The 7,072-nt window shown below is 39.4% G+C and overlaps 1 pseudogene; it reads left to right on the top strand.

Moving 5' to 3' along the window:
* Positions 1-3,229: 3,229 nt before the first annotated feature.
* LOC138843427 (vacuolar protein sorting-associated protein VTA1 homolog) lies at positions 3,230-5,616 on the top strand (annotated as a pseudogene).
* Positions 5,617-7,072: the final 1,456 nt, after the last annotated feature.

The raw sequence follows: 7,072 nt of genomic DNA, 5'->3' as shown, positions 1-7,072 counted from the left end.
GAAGAAGCTCCTGGTTTCAACAAGGCCCAACACTGGCCATTGGAGCCACCAGGGGAGTGAACGAGATGATGCAAGGTCTCTCTATATCTCTCTCTCTCTCTCTCTCTCTTTCAAATAAACAATTAAAAAACTTTTAAAATTATTTAAAAAAGGACAGAGAAACGCACAGAAAGTGGTTGAGGAGAGAGAGGCAGAGAGGTCTTCCATATGTTAGTTCACTCTGTAAATGTCTGCAAAAGCTGTGGCTGAACCAGGCTCTCAGGTCCCCTAATAAGTAGTAGATCTTGCACTTAGGTGAAAGGAACTGAAGAATTTGAGCCACTACCCCATGATTCCCAGAGATATTAAGCAGGAAACTGGTTTGGAAGTGGAACACTGAAAACTTAGATTAGCACTGCAATATAGAACGTGGGCATCACATGCAATGGGCAACAAATTAGAAAACCTAGAAGAAATCAAACCACATGCCAGATAACAAAATTGAGTCATGAAGACATATAGAAAACTGAAACAAACCAAAAACCAAGACAGAGATTGAATCAGTAACAAAAACTCTCCAAAGAAAAGCCCAAGATCAGATAGCTTCAGTGCTAAATTCTACCAGACTTTCAAAACAGAACCAATTCCAATTCTTCTTAAGCTATTCAAAACAATTGAAAGAGAAGAATATTCCCAAACTCCTTCTATTTGGCCAGTGTCACCTTATTTTCTAAACCAGAAAATGATACAATAGAGAAAGAGAATTAAAGAACAATATCTCTGAAGCACAGATGCAAAAAATTCTTAACAAAATACTAGCTAATAAAAATCCAACAACAGATCATAAAGATAATTTACCTGGACCAAGTGGAATGTACCCCTGGTATGCAGGGATCATTCAACATATGCAAATCAATAAATGTGATATGTGACACTAGAAAACTAAAGAATAAAAACCACATGATGATCCCAATAGACGAAGAGAAAGTATTTGATAAAAAACAAGCTTTCATTATAAAAACCGTAAGCAAGTTGGGTATAGAAGGAACATTCCTTAACACAATCAAGGCAATATATGACAAATCTTCAACAACATCATATTGAATGGGAAATCTTGGAAGCATTTCCATTAAGATCTGAAACCACAGTTGCTCTCCATCACTACTAACAGTTTTAGCCATGGCAATAATTCAAGCAAAAGAAATAGAAAAAAACTCAGAAAGGAGAAAGTCCAATAATCTGTTTGCAGATGACACGATCCTATATATTGGGAAACCAAAAGACTCCACCAAGAGATTATTGAAACTCATAAGAGAGTTTGGTAAAGTTGTAAGATAGAAAATCAACACACAAAAATCAATAACCATTACATACACAAATATGCCATTGCTGAAAAATAACTTATCAGATCAGTGCCATTCACGATAACCATAAAAAATTTTTATTACCTTGTAATAAATTTAGTCAAGGGTGTGAAAGATCTTCACAAGAAAAATTACAAAACATTAACGAAATACATGTTCATAAATTGGAAGAACTAATATCATCAAAATTCCCATACTACCAAAAGAAATTGTTTTTAATTTTATTTTTACAATCATTTATTTATTTGAGTGGCAGTTATATACAAAGAGAGGGAGAGACAGAAAGCAATGTCGTCTAACTGCTGGTTAATTCTCCAAATGGCTGTAATGGCTGGTGCTGGGCTGATCTGAACCCAGGAGCTAGGAGCTTCCTCCTCATCTTCTATGTGGATACAGGAGCCCAAGCACTTGGGCCATCTTCCACTGCCTTCCCAGGCCATGAGCAGAGAGCTGGATCAGAGGACCAGCTGGGACCCAAACTGGCATCCATGAGATGCCAATGCCACAGAGGCTCAACTTACTGTTCCACAGTGCCAGTCCCCCAAAAGCAATTTACAGATTCAGTGTGATCTCAATCAAAATATCAACAACATTCTTCTCAGAGTTAGGAAAAAAATGATGTTAAAATTGGGATGAAATGCCAAGGCAATCTTAATAAAAGCAAAGAGGGAGGCATCACACTTCCAGAATTCAAGATCTACTACAGGGCAGTTATAATAAAAATAGCTTGTTACTGGCATGCCAAAAGACATGTAGACCTATGAAACAGAATAGAACCTCTGAAAATTAATCTGCACGTCTAAAACCAGTTAGTTTGTGACAAACAAATTTAAAGCAATCTCTGGAGAAAGGACAATCTCTTCAAAAATAGTGCTGGGAAAATTTGTTCTTCACAATGTAGTAGGAAACAAGATCCCCACATTGCAACTTGTACAAAAATTAACTGTAATTGGATCAATCATTTAAATCTAGGGGAAAATATCAGGGAAACTCTGCAAGACATTGTCATAGTCAAAGACTTTTGGAAAAAGACCCCAGGAAGCACAGACAATGAAAGGAAAAATAGCCAAAGGAGATTATATCAAGCTAAGACGCTTCTGAACTGCAACTAAGGAAGCAACTGACAGAATGCAAGAAAATATTCACAAACTATTAGTAAAAATCTCCAAAATCTCTATGAGCTCAACAAATTCAACAACAAAACAAAGAATCCAGTTCAAGAAATGGGCAACAGCCATTTTTCCTGTTATATTAACAGGCAGTTTTAACAAGCATTTTTCCAAGGAAGAAATTCAAATGGCCAACAGACACATGAAAAAATGTTCAGGATTACTAGTGATCAGGGAAATGCTAATAGAAACCACAGTGAGATTTCTCCGCACCCTAGTTAGTATGGCTATCATACAGAAACCAAAAATCATTTTGGGACAGGCACTGTGGCTTAGTGGGTTAAGCCACTGCCTGCAGTACTGGCATCCCATATGAGTGCTGGTTTGAGTCCTGGCTGCTCCACTTTTGATCCAGCTTTCTGCTAATGAGCCTGAGAAAGCAGTGGAGGATGGCTCATATGCTTGGATCCCTGTACCCATGTGGCAGACCTGGATGAAGTTCCTGGCTCCTGGCTTCAATCTAGCCCTGCCTTGGCCATTGTGGTCATTTGGGGAGTGAACCAGCAGAGATCTCTCTCTCTCTTTCTCTCTCTCTGTAAATCTGAAATTCAAATAAATAAATCAATCATTTTTTAAAATCACCAAGTATTTTACTGAACAATTTTAAATGTTGTATGAGCAGACATCTACAACCATTGAACTATTTTTACAATAGTCAGTCTGGTTTAAACTGCTTTTCTGTGAATGTAAGAATATGTACTTGAAAAAAGAGTGGAGATGGCCGAGCTTGCTCCACTGCCCCCACTCTCCCCAGTTTAAGAACATTCAGCATCACCTGATGGTTCAGGAGCATGACAAACAGGACTCTGTGGTGGCCAGTTACTGAATAGTTGCTCAAGAACTGATCTGAGAGGTGGTTGGCAGCCATTGTTTGATCATTATGTATCTCACAAAGGGGGTTATTTATATGCCATGCAAACTAGAATGAAGATTCATCATAAAACTGAGTGTTGTAAATTTTTATCAAAATTAATGGGTCAGTTAGAAGCTCTTAAGAAACAGTTGGGGGGCTGGTACTGTGGTGCAGCATATTAAAGCCCTGGCCTACAGTGCTAGCAACCCATATGTGCTCCAGTGCAAGTCCCAGCTGCTCCACTTCTGACCCAGCTCTCTGCTCTGCCCTGGGAAAGCAGTAGAAAAAATGGCCCAGCTGGTGCCACAGCTCACTAGGCTAATCCTCTGCCTGCAGTGCCACCACCCAAGGTTCTAGTCCCAGTTGGGGCTCTGGATTCTGTCCCGGTTGCTCCTCTTGCAGTCCAGCTCTCTGCTGTGGCCCAGGAGTGCAGTGGGGGACAGCCCAAGTGCTTGGGCCCTGCACCCGCATGGGAGACCAGGAGAAGCACCTGCCTCCTGGCTTTGAATCAGTGCGGTGCGCTGGCTGCAGTGTGCCAGCCACAGTGGCCATTGTGGGGTGAACCAATGGAAAAGGAAGACCTTTCTCTCTCTCTCTCTCACTGTCCACTCTGCCTGTCAAAAAAAAAAAAATGAAGATGGCCCAAGTCCTTGGGCCCCTGCACCCATGTGGGAGACCTGGAAGAATCTCCTAGCTACTGGCTTCAGATCAGCACAGCTCCAGCCATTGCAGCCATTTGAGGAGTGAACTAGCAGATGGCAGACACCGACTCTCTCTCACTCTCTCTGCCTTTCTGTAACTCTGCCTTTCAAATAAATAAATAAATCTTAACAACAACTGTTAGACCAGACTTGGATGGGACTCAATTATCCCAATGAGAGACTTCAATGATACAAAAGCAAAGAGGTTTATTGTTCTAGCTCAAGCTAGGGTCCACTCCTCCAATCATCACAGCAGTCTTCTGATGAGAATCCATCCCATTTCTTTTGTGGGGTTTATATAGGGTTTTCAGAGACATTCTATACATTATAGCACCATTCAGCAAATCATCTCATTCTGTGGGAAATTTAAGGAACATCTCTTAAAATTGCTTAGTAAATCCAGTGGTTGGATGGCTCTGGGGTTGATACTTTTTAAAATGATTGGCTAAAGTATAGGGTATGAGCCGCTAGGGTGTACGATCCAAACTGCAGGGTTTTGGGATGTTATCAATCACCTTAGCTGCCTGAAAAGATACATGGAACTTTAGGTATTTCCCTGCTATCTGCTGATTGGCTGTTGCTAGGGGAGTTTATCACAAGGGGAGTTTATTTTTCTTCTTTCAGAGCTTTTGGTTTAGGGTTCAGGGCCCGGTCATGCCTGAGTTACAAGATGGGGGCCTAGTCTAAAATAGCTGCACATTGATCTAGGTTCAGGTTCTTCACAACAACAAAAAGAAACAGTTGAGTGATAATGAAGCTATTCCTCAAAGAGCAGTTGGTTCTGCCCATTGGGGAATTATTCTTGGAAAATGTTTATATATGCAGACAGTGAACAATGTGCTGGGCAATTTCACAAAAAAAATGATCAAGTTCTTCTATACTGCAAGTCTTTTAATAGATGTCATAACCATGTTTGACATAACACTAATGAAAATGTGAAACACACAAAGTATGCAAGGTGGAAGGCAACATATATCCATAATTGCTTAAAGAATGAGGAGACTCCTCAAGCAGGCCCTACTGCAATTGAGGAAGATACTGATGGTGAAGAAAATGAAGATGCTGTAGTAGCATCTCTGCCCACTCAACACACCTCAGCCATCATCATCTTCAGCAGTTGACCCAGGCAGCATGCCATCAGACAGCTGTAGTTGAATACAGATTCCTCTGGGTGCACATGCCCCAGCCAACACACCAACGAAAGTGCCTCATAGTATGGGTGTAACAAGGAATACCATCCAACCTACTCTATAGACTATTCCAGCCATTGATCCTGCACTTTCCAGTACAGTTTCCCAAGGCGATACCCACCGCACCCCTGAGGAGTTTGTGAGAGCTCAGAGATACTGCAAATATGCTCACAGTGCTTTGCAATATGAAGATGTAAGCACTGCCATTCAGAATCTACAGAAAGCCCTCAAGTTACTGACGACTGACAGAGAATGAAGCCTTTGTACAACAGATCCACGAATCTTTGGCATAAAGAACTAACTCCATTACCCTATCTTCAGCCTATCAAGAGTACAGTTTTAAGAAAGACTTCAGTTGAATTGAATATGATGATAAAATCTGTGAATATTAGATTCCTTTTGAAGCATTAATCAGTAGCCTCAACCAGTTTTTACTGTCCATTTAATGGCTCCAATAATTTATGGGTACATAGGGCTGATGTTGGCAAGATCCTAAAAACACCCTTTGAACCCTGCTTCAGCAAATGAAAACATAGAAAATATATATTGGAAATAAGCTTTATTAATTACATACATGAAGAGAATTTTTTAATTTGGACAAACAGATCATATTACTTTGCAGTAAAATTGTAAATCTAATAAAAGATTCCAGAAATTTCTAGATTAAAGATTAACTTTTTGTTTTCCTTAAGACTTATATAAAACAAATACAAATGTCCTAAAGTGTTAGATTAACCTGAAAAACTTATGTTCAAAACACAATTTTTATTCATTAGAGTTTATAGTTGACAGACAGAAGGAAAAATCATTCAGTAAAGAGGTAGAAATGCTTTCAGACTTAATATTAATAATGTTGGTTTCCCAAATGCTTTCTCTTATCCATTAAGCTAAAGGTGAATTGGTATTTGCTGCATCAGCAGTCTGACTGCATGTCTTAGAGAATGAAAAATAGATGCCTGAAGAGTTGGTGCTTTTAAGTTAAGATTCTTCTCAGCTGCTGAGGAGTACGTTCCATTGAGTGCATAACTATGAACGATTCAGAAGATTTATAAGACTTAAGATACTCAGTTGTAAAGTTTATGAATTTTGTGGGAAATTATGGACGTATGGTGTCACCTGAATTTGCTGTGTTAAAAAAAATAAATACAAAGATTCTTTTAAAATAAAACTTAAAAAAAGCATAGGCTTGTATGGAACAAGATGTTTCTAAACTTCATAACATGCTGTTATTTTAATACAAAACATACATAAGCAAATGTTTTAAACATAAATAATTGATTATAAAAGCTTGTGTTTCTACTCAAATACACTTGTGAAAAGAAATTACAATTTACCCACAAAATAATCTAGAATTTCCTAACAGTATCTAACTTAAATAATGAAGTAAAAACATCCTAAAACATCTTTTGTTTTTGTGAATTTAATTACAGTACTTTAAATTAGCATTTTCCATCCCAAAGGTTATTAAAAGTTTTGAAACGGAGATAAACTCCATGAGGTTGGTAGATTTTCTGTTCTAAATTCTTCATGTACTTGGGGCTGGTGCTGCTGTGCAGCAGGTAAATCCTCTGCCTGTGGTGCCAGCATCCAGTATGAGTACCAGTTCTAGTCCTGGCTGCCCCTCTTCCAGTCCAGTTCTCTGCTATGGCCTGGGAAAGCAGTGGAAGATGGCCCAAGTGCTTGGGCCCCTGCACCCGCATGGGAAACCAGGAAGAAGCAGCTGGCTCCTGGCTTTAGATGGGTGCAGCTCTACCATTGCAGCCATCTGGGGAGTGAACCAATGGAAGGAAGACCTTTCTTTCTGTCTGCAATTTTA

The sequence above is a fragment of the Oryctolagus cuniculus genome, chromosome 8 (genome assembly GCF_964237555.1).
Source record: "Oryctolagus cuniculus chromosome 8, mOryCun1.1, whole genome shotgun sequence".
NCBI classification, from domain to species: domain Eukaryota; kingdom Metazoa; phylum Chordata; class Mammalia; order Lagomorpha; family Leporidae; genus Oryctolagus; species Oryctolagus cuniculus.
This window is presented reverse-complemented; position numbering and strand designations above follow the sequence as displayed.